Source organism: Taurulus bubalis (genome assembly GCF_910589615.1).
Source record: "Taurulus bubalis genome assembly, chromosome: 4".
NCBI lineage: Eukaryota > Metazoa > Chordata > Actinopteri > Perciformes > Cottidae > Taurulus > Taurulus bubalis.
The window spans coordinates 1,012,501-1,030,984 of NC_136592.1; the positions used below are offsets into that span (position 1 = coordinate 1,012,501).

The 18,484-nt window shown below is 43.4% G+C and overlaps 1 protein-coding gene across 1 annotated transcript in view; it reads right to left on the reverse strand.

Annotated features, from left to right (window-relative positions):
- The window catches only part of spg21 (SPG21 abhydrolase domain containing, maspardin), a 20,336-nt gene extending 17,758 nt beyond the window's left edge, over nucleotides 1-2,578 (reverse strand). Inside the window, exon 1 of the mRNA XM_079216566.1 lies at nucleotides 2,484-2,578. The gene's annotated coding sequence lies outside the window, so the exon portion shown is untranslated. The remainder of the gene's footprint in view (nucleotides 1-2,483) is intronic.
- Between the last annotated feature and the right edge of the window lie 15,906 nt (nucleotides 2,579-18,484).

Genomic DNA, 18,484 nt, shown 5'->3' on the forward strand with positions numbered 1-18,484 from the left:
ACACACTACAGACCAACATTCAGGACACACTACAGACCAACATTCAGGACACACCACAGACCAACATCAGGATACACTACAGACCAACAGTCAGGACACACTACAGACCAACATTCAGGATACACTACAGACCAACAGTCAGGACACACTACAGACCAACATCAGGACACACCACAGACCAACATCAGGACACACTACAGACCAACAGTCAGGACACACTACAGACCAACATCAGGACACACCACAGACCAACATCAGGACACACTACAGACCAACAGTCAGGACACACTACAGACCAACATTCAGGACACACCACAGACCAACATCAGGACACACTACAGACCAACAGTCAGGACACACCACAGACCAACATCAGGACACACCACAGACCAACATCAGGACACACTACAGACCAACAGTCAGGACACACTACAGACCAACATTCAGGACACACCACAGACCAACATCAGGATACACTACAGACCAACAGTCAGGACACACCACAGACCAACATCAGGATACACTACAGACCAACAGTCAGGACACACTACAGACCAACATTCAGGATACACTACAGACCAACAGTCAGGACACACCACAGACCAACATCAGGACACACCACAGACCAACATCAGGACACACTACAGACCAACAGTCAGGACACACTACAGACCAACATTCAGGACACACCACAGACCAACATCAGGATACACTACAGACCAACAGTCAGGACACACCACAGACCAACATCAGGATACACTACAGACCAACAGTCAGGACACACTACAGACCAACATTCAGGATACACTACAGACCAACAGTCAGGACACACTACAGACCAACATCAGGACACACCACAGACCAACATCAGGACACACTACAGACCAACAGTCAGGACACACTACAGACCAACATCAGGACACACCACAGACCAACATCAGGACACACTACAGACCAACAGTCAGGACACACTACAGACCAACAGTCAGGACACACTACAGACCAACATCAGAACACACCACAGACCAACATCAGGACACACTACAGACCAACAGTCAGGACACACTACAGACCAACATCAGAACACACCACAGACCAACATCAGGATACACTACAGACCAACATCAGGATACACTACAGACCAACATCAGGATACACTACAGACCAACATTCAGGATACACTACAGACCAACAGTCAGGACACACCACAGACCAACATCAGGATACACTACAGACCAACAGTCAGGACACACTACAGACCAACATTCAGGATACACTACAGACCAACAGTCAGGACACACTACAGACCAACATCAGGACACACCACAGACCAACATCAGGACACACTACAGACCAACAGTCAGGACACACTACAGACCAACATCAGGACACACCACAGACCAACATCAGGACACACTACAGACCAACATCAGGACACAAACAGTCAGGACACACTACAGACCAACAGTCAGGACACACTACAGACCAACAGTCAGGACACACTACAGACCAACATCAGAACACACCACAGACCAACATCAGGACACGCTACAGACCAACAGTCAGGACACACTACAGACCAACATCAGAACACACCACAGACCAACATCAGGATACACTACAGACCAACATCAGGATACACTACAGACCAACATTCAGGACACACTACAGACCAACATTCAGGACACACTACAGACCAACATTCAGGACACACTACAAACCAACAGTCAGGACACACTACAGACCAACATTCAGGACACACTACAGACCAACAGTCAGGACACACTACAGACCAACATTCAGGACACACTACAAACCAACAGTCAGGACACACTACAGACCAACATCAGGATACACTACAGACCAACATTCAGGACACACTACAGACCAACATTCAGGACACACTACAGACCAACATTCAGGACACACTACAGACCAACATTCAGGACACACTACAAACCAACAGTCAGGATACACTACAGACCAACATCAGGATACACTACAGACCAACATTCAGGACACACTACAGACCAACATTCAGGACACACTACAGACCAACATTCAGGACACACTACAGACCAACATTCAGGACACACTACAAACCAACAGTCAGAACACACTACAGACCAACATTCAGGACACACCACAGACCAACATCAGGACACACTACAGACCAACATTCAGGACACACTACAGACCAACATCAGGACACACTACAGACCAACATTCAGGACACACTACAGACCAACATCAGGACACACTACAGACCAACATCAGGACACACTACAGACCAACATCAGGACACAGCGGCTAACAGCTCAGAAGCGGCCGTGAACGCACCACAGTGCATAACGCTGCTAGCGGAGCAGCTAGCGGGCTGTGAGCATTTGTCAAGATAACAATCAACGTGAGTGTGTGTCCGTTTGACTAATGACCGAAGTAACGTCATGCACTGCGTCACGGGGACCGCTGGGTGCTGTTACCGTGTTCGTGTGTCCGTCACCGTGTCCGAGGGATTTTATCCATATCTAGGTAGCATTTCCTCCGGCTGCGTGCTGGTCATATGACTCCAGCTACACTTCCGCAAAGCTTCTGCCACCGCCCACCGCCTCCGCGCGCACACACACACGCACACACACGCGCGCGCACGCACACACACGCACACACGCACGCACACACACACACACACGATGACTTCGACGTCATCATGTCCACATGGTAACGAGTTTCTGAAGCCTGCATAGAATTGGAAGCTATGTTGTGGAGCTGCTAAGTGAAGGCTATGAGTTCCTTTAAGGTCTCTAGGAAGCATGTTTCAGTGTATGCGTCTGGGGCTCTTATTGTGAAGGCTATGAGTTCCTTAAGGTCTCTAGGAAGCATGTTTCAGTGTATGCGTCTGGGGCTCTTATTGTGAAGGCTATGAGTTCCTTAAGGTCTCTAGGAAGAATGTTTCAGTGTATGCGTCTGGGGCTCTTATTGTGAAGGCTATGAGTTCCTTAAGGTCTCTAGGAAGCATGTTCCAGTGTATGCGTCTGGGGCTCTTATTGTGAAGGCTATAAAGCTTGTTGTTGACACTTTATATTCCAGTCAGACTCTGTTGTGAGCTGAAGTACATGAAGAACTGCTGACACAAAGCTCATTCAAAGGTTTTATTGAAGCAAAAGAAGCATCATCACAATGAAAAAACACACCAATAAAACACCTACACTCAGAATTATGATGTAAAAATACAGAAGAATGTTCTTCATGATCAAAAGTAAAAGCCCTCATAATGCAGAATAAACTCTTTTAGAGACTATAATATAATAAACATCATGTTATTGGATCTTTATTACTCTCTGAAAGCAAAGTTCAGTTCATCTTGACCCAGTCTAATCAGCGCCATCCGAGTGGGCCAATAACCGGTGGATCTGGGTATTGTTTTGGGGTCTTTCCCTTTAGTTTTCTCTGTGCTCTCAGTCTTGCTCTCAGGGCCGCAGCCAGACAACAGCTCCAGACAGCATGAGGTGGGTCTGGAGGGGAGGAGGACACTGTGAGGAGCAGGGGAAAGGAAAACATTTGAGTAATAATTGTTGATGTATAAAACTCATGTTGAACTATTTTTCAGGGTCAGATCTCCGAACCATCTGTGGTGACGAGATCTGTCCATTCAATTGAACTATTCCAAGTTTCTGTTTAATAAATGCTTTCCTTTCATAAAGGTTCCCTTTCAGAGGGTTCTACCTAGAACAAAGCATCAAGAGTTTTACCCAGAACCACATGAGAAGGTTCCACCCAAAGGTTCTAATGAGAACCCTCATATGGTGGAACGCTTTCACCCAAAGTCTTCTCTGGAGGTTCTATGCAGAACATTTCCACCTTCTAAGGGTGCAACTAAGATCCACTAGGAAGCCAGGGTTCTATGTAGAACTCATGGGTTCCTCATGAGGTTCATAAAGAACCGGGGTTCACAAATACCCTACCAAGGTTCTATAGGTCACACTGGCCAAGCAGAGATTACATGAGAGTAACCTTTCAGATAGAGGTTCTCTTCTCAAGGTGGATGTCTATCTTTAAGAGCCCTAAACCTGAGCGTTTATGACCCTTTATAAGAAGAAACAACACCAGAATAGAAGATAAAAAGACAGATGTGTGAGGAACCGTTCAGTTCCTTATTCACTAGGATCTAAGTTGTGTCTTTTCTATCAAGAGCAGAGCAGCAGTTCCGTATCAACACTGATGTTGTTGGTTCTGCTCCCTCGTTGAGGACGTAACCACAGACAAAGCCCTATGGGCTCTACGTTCCTCTATGCATTGGTATGGAGGGATGTCAGCTGGTGAAGCTAACGTGTACAGAGCTTATGGACTCTAGTTCATGAACACAACCGTATGTGGCTCTGATAGAGACGAGCATATGCATCCTGGAACATTACTTTATGATATTCATAGGGCCCTATGATTCACACTTACATATTCTAGTTCACTGTTCTCAATCTGGTGTGTTTTAATCACCTTAGTAACATTATAATACGTAGTAGTCTACCTCACATGTATCACCTGCTGGTTCTGTTGTTAATGGGAGGAAGACGTACCTGCTTCATCACCACAGGGTCATTCAGGTCCAGAGAGGAGCTTTTCTGCAGCCGCACTTTCATCAACAGGAACAACGTCTGAAACACAAACAACCTTCATCAGTCACAACATGTCTGCTGATAATAATCAACATCCTGGAATGTTTAACACTTTGAATCATAAAAGAGAAAAGTATGGTCATTTTTCATCATTTCTATCTACTTGTGATGTGTTGGGGTAGGTTGGGCAGTTGATCTGCATATTCAATGTGTTTTATATCCATAACTTTATATTTATAGATTGTGTTTTGATCTACTTTTAAGTCCTCATTTAAGTCCTGAGTGAATGATAGCTCACCACTGTAGCAGATGAGCGCTGACAGGATGTCACACTTCAGTCTCTCCCATTGTCCATTGGCACTAAAATCTGCTGCCACACAATCATCAGTGGGACCACGAGAGTCCAGAGGTTTCCAGTTCCTAAATGAGGAGTAACTTCCATCAGACCACTTCCATTCATCTCTGTAGAGGCCGATCCAGACATAATCTCCTGAGGGCATCGCATTCTGTACCATCAGGTTCTCCTCCAGGTTCCTCACTATGGCCAGGTCTGTGTGGTGTTCTCTGCAGTACCTCTGGGCCTGAGTCCACGTCATCCTGGTGTAAATGAAGACAAATGTCTCTTTGGGGCCTGAAAGTAGAGCAGAGTGAAGTGCTGAGTAGAGGAGCCATAACTACATGATGCAGACCAGTTTATTGTTCTGAATGAATCTCAGCATGAAGGTGACACAGAGCTGTGTGAATATGAACATGCAGCGTCCATTGAGTCCCACTTTCATAAAGGCATCAGAGATATTTTACCTCCAACAGACATGAGGCTGTTATACATCGAGCTGACATCCTGGTCAAAGACCTCCCAGTACCCAATGTCACCTCGTTTGAGTGTGTCATTTTCTCCCTGGTTGGGTCTACACAGCTCCAGGTTGTCCTCATCTACCGCCCCCCTAAAGCCTCCACCACCTTCATGTCTGAGATATCTGAGCTTCTCACCTCTGTCTGCTCCATGTCTCCATCTACACTCCTGCTCGGTGACTTTAATATTCATGTGGACTCCACCAGCTGCTCGTTTGCCACCGAATTCCTGTCACTGTTGGACTGTTTCAACTTCACACAGCACGTTAAAAGTCCCACCCACACTAAAGGCCACACGCTAGATCTGGTGTGCTCCACTGGCACAACTCCCTCCCATCTGCAGTGCCTGAACCTCGCGGTTTCAGACCATCTCGCTGTTCTCTGCACTGTTCCTGTCACCCTGCCCAGGCAGCGCACAAAATGTACCATCCAGTACAGGAACATCAAGACAGTGAGTACACCAGCTCTGAACGACCTGATAGCGACCCATCTGGCCTCAGATCCACACGACAGCTCTGCTGATGGGCTGATTGCCCACTACAATGCCACTTTATCCGGCAGCCTTGACTCCCTTGCCCCCCTCAAAACCCGGACTGTCTCCTATACCCGTCCCGCCCCCTGGTTCACCACTGAACTCCGCACCCAGAAGTCCACTGGCCGTCAACTGGAGAGGCGCTACAAAAGATCTGGCCTCACTGTCCACCTTGAGGCTTATAAAGAGCATGTGAGGGCCTACAAAGTAGCTCTCTCCCAGGCCAAAACACTGTACTACTCCACCCTCATTACCAACCAACAAAACCACCCCAGACTGCTGTTCTCCACCATCAACCGGCTCCTTCGCCCCCTTAACTCCCCCCCTTCCCTCAGGTACCCCCGACCTCTGCACTAAGTTCCTGGACTTTTTTTTTATTTTTTATTTTTCCAGGACAAAGTCGAGTCCATCCATCAGCAGCTCCTGGTTCCTGCCCACCTCCCTCCACACACACCTCAGCCACTGGGCGTGGCTCCCTCGGATGTTCACCTGCCTCAGTGCTCCCTCTCCTTCTCCCCTGTATGTGCTCCTCAGGTTGCAAAGTTGGTCACTAAGGCCAAAGCCTCCACCTGTTCTCTGGACCCCATGCCCACAGCCTTGGTCAAGGCGTGCCTACCTGCCCTGTACCCCATTATGGTGACATCATCAACTCCTCCTTGGCATCTGGTCTTGTACCCGACAGCCTCAAGATGGCCTCAGTCACTCCCATCCTCAAAAATCCAGGTCTGGACCGGGATGACTGCAACAACTATCGACCGATCTCCAACCTCCCTTTCCTGAGCAAAATTCTGGAAAGAGCAGTGGCCGCCCAACTCCATCAATATATGGCCAACCATGAGCTCTACGAAACATTTCAATCTGGTTTCAGACCACATCACAGCACAGAGACCACCCTCATCAAAATCACAAATGACCTCCTCATCGCTGCAGATTCTGGTCACATCAGCATCCTCGTCCTCCTGGACCTCTCAGCTGCCTTCGACACAGTCTCCCACACCATCCTCCTCACCCGCCTATCTGACTACTTTGGTCTCACCGGTTCAGCTCTCTCCTGGTTTCAGTCCTACCTCACAAACAGAAAACAGTTTGTCACCATCAGAGACTCCAGTTCCACCCCGGACCTAGTCAACCATGGCGTACCTCAAGGCTCTGTGCTGGGACCCCTCCTCTTCACCATCTACATGCTTCCCCTTGGTCAGATCATCCGCCACCATGGTCTCAGCTTTCATTCTTATGCTGACGATACACAACTATATCTCAGCACCAAACCATCCACCCAGCTACCCCCACAGTCACTTGTAAACTGCCTACATGCAAAAAAAATCTGGATGTCATCAAACTTCCTAAAACTCAACAGCAACAAAACTGAGCTCATTGTTGTGGCTCCCAAGGCCCTGCTCCGGAAGGTTGGAGATCTCCACCTGGACGTTAACGGCTGTTCCTTCTCCCCATCCTTGGAAGTCCGCAACCTGGGTGTCATCCTGGACCCAACACTATCATTCCAATCTCATATCAGGTCCATTACCAAATCCGCTTTCTTCCACCTCAAAAACATCTCACGTCTCCGGCAATCACTCTCTGACTCTGTGGCAGAAACCCTTATCCACGCTTTCGTCACCTCCCGTTTGGACTACTGCAATGGAGTTCTGTCCGGGGTTCCCAGCAAAGCCCTGGACAGGCTCCAGTATGTGCAAAACTCGGCTGCCAGGGTTCTCACCCGCACCAAGCCCTGGCAGCACATCACCCCCACCCTCATCCACCTCCACTGGCTTCCGGTCAAGTCCCGCATCACCTACAAGATCCTCCTCCTCACCTACAAATCCCTCAATGCCCTGGCTCCTCAGTATCGATCTAACCTCCTCCACCCTTACACACAGTCCCGGAACCTTCGATCCTCAGGCACGGGTCAGCTCTCCATCCCTCACACAAAAATGCGAACTTTTGGGGACAGAGCCTTCAGTGTGACAGCCCCCACACTTTGGAACTCTCTCCCCATAGAGCTCCGCAACACACCATCTCTGGACACCTTCAAAAAACTCCTCAAAACTCACCTCTTCACCAAAGCCTATGTCCTCTAGCTACTGTTGCATTTGTTATGTTTATTTATGTCTTTGTTAAGCGTCCTTGGGTTTCATGAAAGGCGCTATATAAATCCTAGCTATTATTATTATTATTATTATGATACAAACCGGCTGAATAAACCCCCGCCCAACTTTAATATTCTCACCTTTGTCATCGAAGCAGACTACCCTGAGGGTCGCCTCACATATAACATCGTCTCATGGCCCATCTGGAAACATCCATGCACAGTGTTCTTCTCCTTTGGCGTTGTCAGGAAGTCCAGACTTCCATCGCCTGAACTCCGTCTCGCCGGGTTTGTAGAAGCTTGTGTTTGACAGTGACCACCTCCAGTTGTCGTACAGTCCTATCCAGGCTCGCTGAAAGCAACATTTCATTGTGATATAAAGAAATAGACTATCAGATATTTTAACTTCCCATTTACTTGATTCTGACGATAATGCCTTGTTCACACCCAAAGAGTTGCGAATTTTCACACCACTTTTTCGCCTGACTTTAGTCGCTGGACTTTATGTGGTTAATTCACCTTTTCGCTTTTTCGCAACCATTCGTGGCGGAATAGGGGCGCAGCTTTCTCTGTAAAACATTTTTAATTTCCGCTATCCACCATGGAAGGAATAACAACCATTTCTAATGGTATCTCCGTGGCCCACGGAGATACCATTAGAAACGGACCGTAGCTTTACTCGGTGAAAACACTTACTATTTCCGTCATTCACCATTGAAATAACCACTAGTTCTGCTTTTTCGCCTCTATTGCGCCGCCCGGCGAAAAAAACGCTTTTTCGCAACCATTCGCGTCTGTGGATTGATTTAATAATCTACTCGCGAAAATATTTCGCAACTCTTTTGGTGTGAACACGGAATAAGTCTGTCTTAAAACAATATTCAGGTGCTAATATGAACATTAAAAGGTTTTATTTCTGTCATCACGCCTGCTGTTCATAATGGACTAAGCGTCTCACAACGTGGTGGTGGCTGAGCTAATGGCTATAAGCTAACGATGCTAACAGCGCTAACAATGCTAGAAGTGAACGATGCTAACAGCTAACGATGCTAGAAGCTAACGATGCCAACAGTGCTAACAAAGGCAACATGACTCCACTATATATTTACATGGACAATGTTTGTTTGATGAGATATTAATGTTGTAAATATCCAGTACAGATTAGCAGTAAATTGCATTAAATCATGTTTTGAATGTAAAATCTTAATCTGTAAAGTAACTCAATAGTCAAATAAATGTCCCTCTGAAATTAAACTGACACAGTTCAGCTTCCTGCCATTCTACCTCTCACTCACCTCTTCAGCGCAATCTCTCTCACCTGTATACTCTTCTGCACTCACTTCAGTATTTAGTAGTTACAGTAACATAAAAAAGCATTGAACTAAAATGCTCAAGTAAAGCACAGGTACACACTTAGGTTCAGTTCATTTGCATACTTTCCACTACTGTGTAGATGTAAAACTTTCACACCAACTGTCACTGACAAAATGAAACTCACAGAGCCGAAGGCGGCCATTTTGCTTGAATCCACTGTTCTCTTCAGGGTCTCCAGGTCCTCCAGTTCTCGTATGGTGACCAGGTCCACGTAGTTCTCTCTGCAGTGACGCTGTGCTTCAGTCATGTTCTTCAGCTCATAAACAACATGGTAGAGACGTACAGCTGATGAGACGACACACAGCCCTGATGACACACACATGTTGACTCATCAAATCTTTATGACTTTATAGATATGCATTAAGTGACAGTGAGGACCAGGACAACAAATGTATATTTAGTGTGCATATGAACACACACATATATATACATATATATGTGTGTGTGCAGTGGCGGTTCTCCATGTAATTACGCCCCGGGCGAGACCCCCCTCCGAGCGCCCCCCCCCCCCCGGCCGGGTAAAAAAAAAATCAGAAAAATATTTTATTTTGAAAAAAGACCGGATACATCCGTCTGTGCGTAGCCTCAAACGTAACATCTTGACACATGTCAAGAGGTTCCTTACGTTACTCCGAAAATGAAACTTAAAAGTCCGTTACAACTCTGTGTTCTGGATTGAAATCAAGGCAGAGTTACTGAGATTGCCAAAAAAGCTCTGAAACCCTGCCTCCATTCCAACATCCTGTCTTTGTGAAGCGGGTTTTAATGAAGTGACAGATTGCATATAAAGGTTTAAGTTACGGAGTAGAGTCAGTAGACTGGACATAAACAACAGACGTAGGGGCTCGGTCTTTTTCTCCCGTCACCCCGAGACGGACCGGCTCGCAGCAGAGAAACAAGCTCAGGGCTCCACTAATGCAGCGTCATGGTGAGTTGTATCTTTATGCATTTTATAATTGTATTTATGCCGGTCGTATTACGTCATATTTATTACGTCATATTTTTCGTCTACACCGTGAAGGCCGGTCCGTGAAAATATTGTCTGACACAAAACCGGTCCGGCTCAAAAAGGTTGGGTACCACTGCATTAGTAGTACGGCCCCATAGCCCACAGTGGATCCGCACGCACCCACACACACACGACCCGCAGCCGCCCCCGTAGCTGTCAATTTTCTGTATATCTTGCACATACGGTATTTTTGATAAATAAAGTTGACTTAACTTGACTTGACACATCAGTCATGTGAATTAGTAGAGAGGGAACCTCCACACCACTGGTGGTACTGCTCCATAGAGGGATGTACAGACTACTAGCAGTGTTTTAAATAATGAAGCACATTGCATTCATATGTGAATAACGTCTATTAATTCATAATAGGTAGGCAGAGATCTTCCAACTGTATATTAATGTGCTCCATTGGTTCTCTCATATACAGCACGCCTTGGCTGACAGCACAGGGACAGTTTAGAGGGCCTTCCTGCAGCTTCATCCACCACCCATGACCCTTTTTACCAGGAGCTGCTGCCCTGCTGTTCACAAAGGAGCTCCGTGCACTGTGCACCCTGACTGGGACATCTGGGAAAGGGGACCTCCTGAAAACAACTGAATGTTGCCAAAGTGCATGCCATAACAGGTTCTAATAGGTTATAACAGGCCATGACAGGTCATAACAGGCCATAACAGGTTCTAATAGGTTATAACAGGCCATGACAGGTCATAACAGGCCATAACAGGTTATAATAGGTCATAACAAGCCACAACAGGTTCTAATAGGTTATAACAGGCCATGACAGGTCATAACAGGTCATAACAGGTTCTAATGGGTTATAACAGGCCATGACAGGTCATAACAGGCCATAACAGGTTCTAATAGGTTATAACAGGTCGTAACAGGTTAAAACAGGCCATAACAGGTCATAACAGGTTATAATAGGCTATAACAGGCCATGACAGGTTATAACAGGCCATAACAGGTAATAATAGGTTATAACAGGCCATGACAGGTTATAACAGGCCATAACAGGTTATAATAGGTTATAACAGGCCATGAGAGGTTATAACAGGCCAAAACAAGTTATAATAGGTTATAACAGGCCATAACAGGTTATAATAGGTTATAACAGTCCATAACAGGTTATAATAAGTCATAACAGGCCATAACAGGTTATAATAGGTTATAACAGGCCATGACAGGTTATATTAGGTTATAACAGGCCATGAGAGGTTATAACAGGCCAAAACAGGTTATAATAGGTTCTAACAGGCCATAACAGGTTATAATAGGTTATAACAGTCCATAACAGGTTATAATAAGTCATAACAGGCCATAACAGGTTATAATAGGTCATAACAGGCCATAACAGGTTATAATAGGTTATAACAGGCCATGACAGGTTATATTAGGTTACAACAGGCCATATCAGGTTATAATAGGTCATGACAGGTTATAACAGGCCATAACAGGTTATAATAAGTCATAACAGGCCATAACAGGTTATAATAGGTCATAACAGGCCATAACAGGTTATAATAGGTTATAACAGGCCATGACAGGTTATAACAGGCCATAACAGGTTATAATAGGTTATAACAGGCCATGACAGGTTATAACAGGCCATAACAGGTTATAATAGGTTATAACAGGCCATGACAGGTAATAACAGGCCATAACAGGTTAAAACAGGTTATAATAGGTTATAACAGGCCATGACAGGTCATAACAGGCCATAACAGGTTATAATAGGTTATAACAGACCATGACAGGTCATAACAGGCCATAACAGGTTGTAATAGGTTATAACAGGTCATAACAGGTTATAACAGGCCATAACAGGTTATAATAGGTTATAACAAGTCATAACAGGTTATAATAGATTATAATAGGTCATAACAGGCCATGACAGATTATGACAGGTCATAACAGGTTATAACAGGTTATAACAGGTCATAACAGGTTATAATAGATTATAATAGGTCATAACAGGCCATGACAGATTATGACAGGTCATAACAGGTTATAACAGGCTATAACAGGCCATAACAGGCCACAACAGGCCATACCAGGTTATAATAGGTTATAACAGGTCATACTAGGTTATAATAGCTCATACCAGGTCATAACAGGCCATAACAGGTTATAATAGGTTATAACAGGTCATAACAGGCCATAACAGGTAGGTCATTGCCTTGAGTCGCATGTAGACAGTTTAAAGCTCCTGTGATCACATGTTGGTGATGAACACACCACCAGTGATGAAATATATGTTTGACCTGCACTGGTAGGAATGTTGGCATGTCATATTGATATAGTTCCTAAATGTTAATCCTGATTTACTGTTCAAACAATACTATTGGTTCAACAGGATTTCCTGTGTCGTCAAAATATAAGAAGATGTTGTATGAATATGCTGTGACATCATCTCTCGTCTCTTCTCTTCTCAGATGCTTTAATAAAGAATTTCCTCAGACGAGTGCCTCGGAGTGCGAGCCGTCATCCGGAGAAAGTGTTATAATGAGCAGCCAAAACAAACGTAATATGGAACCTGTTTGTGGTTCTATTGTTGATGTTCATTGTTCCTCTATATTGCTACAATCTTTTTTTTTTTATCGTTTTGTTATACATGTACCATGTCAACTTAAATTCAATAAAGTGATTTTGATTACTATCTGGGACGTTCATTCAGCAACTAGGATACTGTAATACATTTATAATATTTTAATTGGACAATAGTATGTAGTGTACAAAGTAATACAGCATAAAAAGAAAGTGTGCTTTCTTCGTAATTGGAATAAGCCAAATGTATAACTTTTGGTATACTTTAACCACAATATTAATACATTTAAAATGTTATTTATAATAATTAGATGTCAGTCGCTTTAACAGCTGACGGAGTTTTGTCTGGAGAGTTTTTAGCGAACATTCCAATAAAAATGCACTTAAAATATTGATAAAAATTATCGTATGTTTTCAGTTGATTTAACGGGGTTAAACTACTACTTATATTAATGAAGACAAAGTTATCATGAGTGTCAGAGTGGAGATGTTTTCTCTGTCTTCTGTTACCGTTTAATACACTGCATTTAGTATGTGTATTATACTGTGATGTGTATTTATACTGTGATGTGTCCTGCTTATACGCGCAGGATCAATTTCTACCGGCGGAATGCGTCTTATTTATTTATTTATTTATTATTTACGTCGGTATGTTTTGAAGTTCTGATTGTGACATCATTATAAAATAACCCACAATATAAAAATGTTTTCTCTTCATTACGTGTTGTAAATAAGTGTTTCCTCTCTTCAGCTCTCTCTGAGTTTAATTACATACATAATACAAGTTATTGAGGGAAACAACAGATCAAATCTTTGAAGACAGTTGTTTGAGGTCCTTTTGTTGTTCAGACCTACAATGAACATATGTTAACCAGATGGTGAATAAGAAAACAGATATAATATATAACTTGAGTTTAATCTGTGATCGTCTCTGGTATGAAACTCCAGCGATCAGTCCGCTCAGCTGCAGCGTCCAATCAAATAACAGATGAACAGTGAGGGGGCGTGTCCAGCGTTAAAACACTTCCTGGAAGCCTGCTCTCAGGGCTCCTCCATCATGCTTCTCCGATTTCCATCCTCGCTCCTCGATTCTCGCTCCTCCGAGCAGAATAATGCCGTGTTCACACCGGACGCGGTGCAAAATTTTGCGCCGCGTCCACCGCGGAAGTTTACTCGCGTGAGTGAAACGAGGGTGTTCACACCAAACGCTTTGTTCGCCCCAGGTCACACGTTCTGTTCGCGCCGCCTCAAACGCGTTTATCTCGCCGCGGCGCGAATAAATCGTCAATTCGCGTCGCAGCGCGTCTGTGGATTGACTTCACATGGAATCTGGTCGGGCCGCAAATTCGCGTCGCGTCCGGTGTGAACACGGCATAAGAGCTTTGGGACGGCCGTCAAGATGGCGGCGCAGAACCACTTCCGGTTCAATCGAGGATCGAGGAGTGAGGAAACGACAATTCAGAGACTTGGGATGTACCCTATGTCTCGTCATGCAAGGCCAGCTCAAAAGACCCACACACCTTCACACAATCAAATATGTTGGATGAAATGGGCCCGTTTTTATCCACCTCATTGTGTTTCTTCACCACAGCCCGGCGTCCGTGGGTAGCGATGTTGACTTAGCTTGATATGCTAGCTTACTAGCTTGACGGAGTTATCCATGTGACCTGGTGTTCTCATGTTTTCTTCATTTTTACGACAAGTGCTTCATGTCCCTTACTCTCGTAGCTGTCCATGCTGGATCGGTCCCCCTTAAAAAGCAAGCATGGAAAGTGTGAGAAATATGTATGTTCAGATCCTGGGAGGTGGTGGGAAATGAGGTCCGGGATACAGTTATAGTTATAGTAAAATTATATTTAATAAAAAATGATAGACAGCTTATGCTCCCGCGCGGGCCCTTTAAATCCACGGCGCACTTCGGACACAGGTCCGAACAGTTCGCTGGGCGGGTTAAAAGAGACCGAGCGCTCGCGCACCAGTTAGTTTTCAACTCATTCGTGGGACTTAAAGTCCTTCCTGTTGGTTTAATGTTTTATTACTTTTCTAAACATATTACTGGCCCTGCCGTTTTCAGGGGCGGAAATAAATTCCTTCTTCCGTCTTCCGTCTTCTTCTTCTCCAGAAAGGGTAGTGTCCATAATCTCAAAAGTCAATATTCGACTCCGCCCCCTCAGGCGAACAAGAGAACTACACTCCTTAAAGCACTAGTCAATATATCATGCAGCATGCAGTATTTGTCTAACATTCATTCACACATCAATCATTCTAGAGCAGGGGTCGGCAACCTGCGGCTCCGGAGCCGCATGCGGCTCTTTAGCCCGTCTGTTGTGGCTCACTAAGGCTTTGACAAAAAAAAAAAAGAAAAAAAAAAAAAAAGAAAACTTTTTTTTTGCCCAGTGGAAAAACTTTTAAAGGGAAGTCCTCTTATCTTGGAGTTTTAGGTGATATTGGGTCACTGAAAATAAAAATAAATGTTTAAATATTTCTTTCACTAAAATGTGCGTCACATCGCTGTCACGTCGCTGCAGCTGCTACTCGTGACTAGGGTTGGGTACCGAGAACCGGTGCCATTATGGCACCGGTTCCAACACGTCCGGTACCTACCGGACCGAAAAGCAACGCAGATTTCGGTGCTTCCTTCCGGTGCCTGAGCCGATTTAAATACTTTTTTTTTTTACACTACTCTGTAAAGTTGCACGGTATATAGATGCTAAAAAGGTAGCGCAGTGCCCGCAGCTAAAAACGATTATTAAAATAGCGGATCAGAGCACACTGCTGCTCTGCTCTCTGTCCGCCTGCACGCAGAGCGGGGCTCGAGGGGGCGGGGCTTGAGGGGGCGGGGCTCGAGGGGGCGGGGCTTCCAGCGCTCACACACACAGCGCGCGCACACAGAGATCGCTGGAGACACGAGCACGAGCTTTTGAACGTCCGTCCTCGGCTTGATGGAACAAATCTCTCCAGTTGATATTAATGATGACGTGTAGTCCAGTAAAGCAGCAGTTTTAGGATCCAACAGTTTGAGTTCTGTTGCACACGATCCCCATCAGACCATGATGCTTGTGTCTGTTCTTTTTTTAAATATATATTTTTATAGTTTGAAGTTAAAAGGTTTGAAGCTGTAGTTTGAAGTCAAGTGTTTTGTATGTACCTATTTATTTATATTTGTAGTATACTTTAAACAGTTAATATATTGTTCAATTTGAAGAAAAATTAATTGCCTTGGCAATAAAAAAGTATCGGTATCGGTATATATATATATATATATATATATATATATATATATATATATATATATAATATGACTATATATAAAACTTTAGAAGCTGTGATATCAGATAATTTTGCAGCTCCAGACAATTTTTTTTTGGTGGAAAAAGGACAAAATGGCTCTTTGGATACGAAAGGTTGCTGACCCCTGTTCTAGAGTAATAAAAGTGACCTTCATATGCATACAATTACAAATCCCTCATAATAATATCCCTTTTTAATTATCATATTTCATGCATTGTAATGTACACACAAACAACTCATTTTATATAGATGTGCAAGTCACATGTGACAAACTAAGCTTAAAAAACACTACAATTCCCTCTCTTTATACTATTCCATAGTATAAACATATGTAACAACTCTTTATTCATCTCCCACAGTACATACATCTTAATACAAGTCACATGTGACAAACTAAGCTTAAAAAACACTACAAAAGTAAAATACGGCGTTAGCACAGCTGCATCCAGCAGCTAGCTTAGCCAAGCCGTCCTGGTGTAGCTTAGCCGTCTGCACAGAAGCTCAAGCTGCTCCTTTCAGTCTGTTGTCTTGTGGTGAGGTCAGGCTGATCTGGGACCAGGTGTTCTACCTGTAGTTTCTCCTTCAAAGTTCTTCTCTCAAACCGTTGTTGGAGGAGAGATTTGGAGGAGAGATTTAACCGAGTACATACATACATATACATATATATATACATACATACATACATACATAATATACATATTATATATATATATGTATGTATATACATACATACATATATACATACATACATAATATACATATTATATATATATGTATGTATATACATACATATATACATACATACATAATATACATATTATATATATATATGTATGTATATACATACATATATACATACATACATAATATACATATTATATATATGTATGTATATACATACATATATACATAATATACATATTATATATATGTATGTATATACATACATATATACATACATACATAATATACATATTATATATATGTATGTATATACATACATATATACATACATACATAATATACATATTATATATATATATATATATATATATATAATATACATATTATATATATATATATATATATATATGTATGTATATACATACATATATACATACATACATAATATACATATTATATATATATATATATATATATATATATATATATATATATATATATATATATATATATATATATATATATATATATATATATATATATATATATATAGCGAACTGAATGTGTCTCTGCGGCAAAAGGGACCAGCATGTTAAACCTGTATGACGAGGTGGGTGGCTTCCTGAAGAAAGCAGAGCTGTGGAGAAGGTCCTCTGCAGAGGGAGATTTCACCTGCTTTCCTCAGGTGGAGTATCCTCTCTAGTGAGGATGTGGACAGAGCTCCAGTCAAGTCGGTCATAGTGGGACATTTGACCAACTTGATTCAAGATTTTCACTCATGGAGGATAAATCTGCACAGCTGGATTGGGTGAGGAACCCATTTCTCTTGTCTGAAACAAACGGAAGCAAGCTACCTGTCACTTATCAGGAAAAACTCCTGGAAGTGTCATCTGACCGTGGCCTCCAGATGAAGTTTGCCACATCCACACTCATACAGTTTTGGCTGTGTGTGTGAAGCAGGAGCACCCTCACCTGGTACAGAAAGCTTTGGAGCAGCTACTACGCTTTGTCTCCACATGTTTATGTGAGGCCTCCTTCTCTGCAATGACTGATCAAAACAAAGCAAAGAAGCAGACTGTGTCTGGAGAAGAGAGAAGAGCTTGATCACAGCAGTGGCCTCCCTGCCACCAAGACTGACAAAGATCCTCAGTGAAGCACAAGCACCTCACTAAAATGTAAATGCAAAAGCATTCAGTTCAATGCCAAATTCATTGTTGACAGTTTAATAAATCCAACACTGACGACACAGCGCTGTGTATTACTACTTTTTTTTATACCAAAAATGATTTGCGCTGGTTTGGGGGTACTTGGCTGAAAACATATTTCATAGGGGGTACACCATTGAATAAAGGTTGAGAACCACTGCTTTAGACCACTCAGTTGTAACAGATCAAAGAGTCATGGCATTGCAGTTTATTCATGTCTTCCTCAGACTGGGTCACATTGAAGGAAAGTAATCCGTTGAACATTAATAAGGAAATAATAGACTTCCTGACTGTCA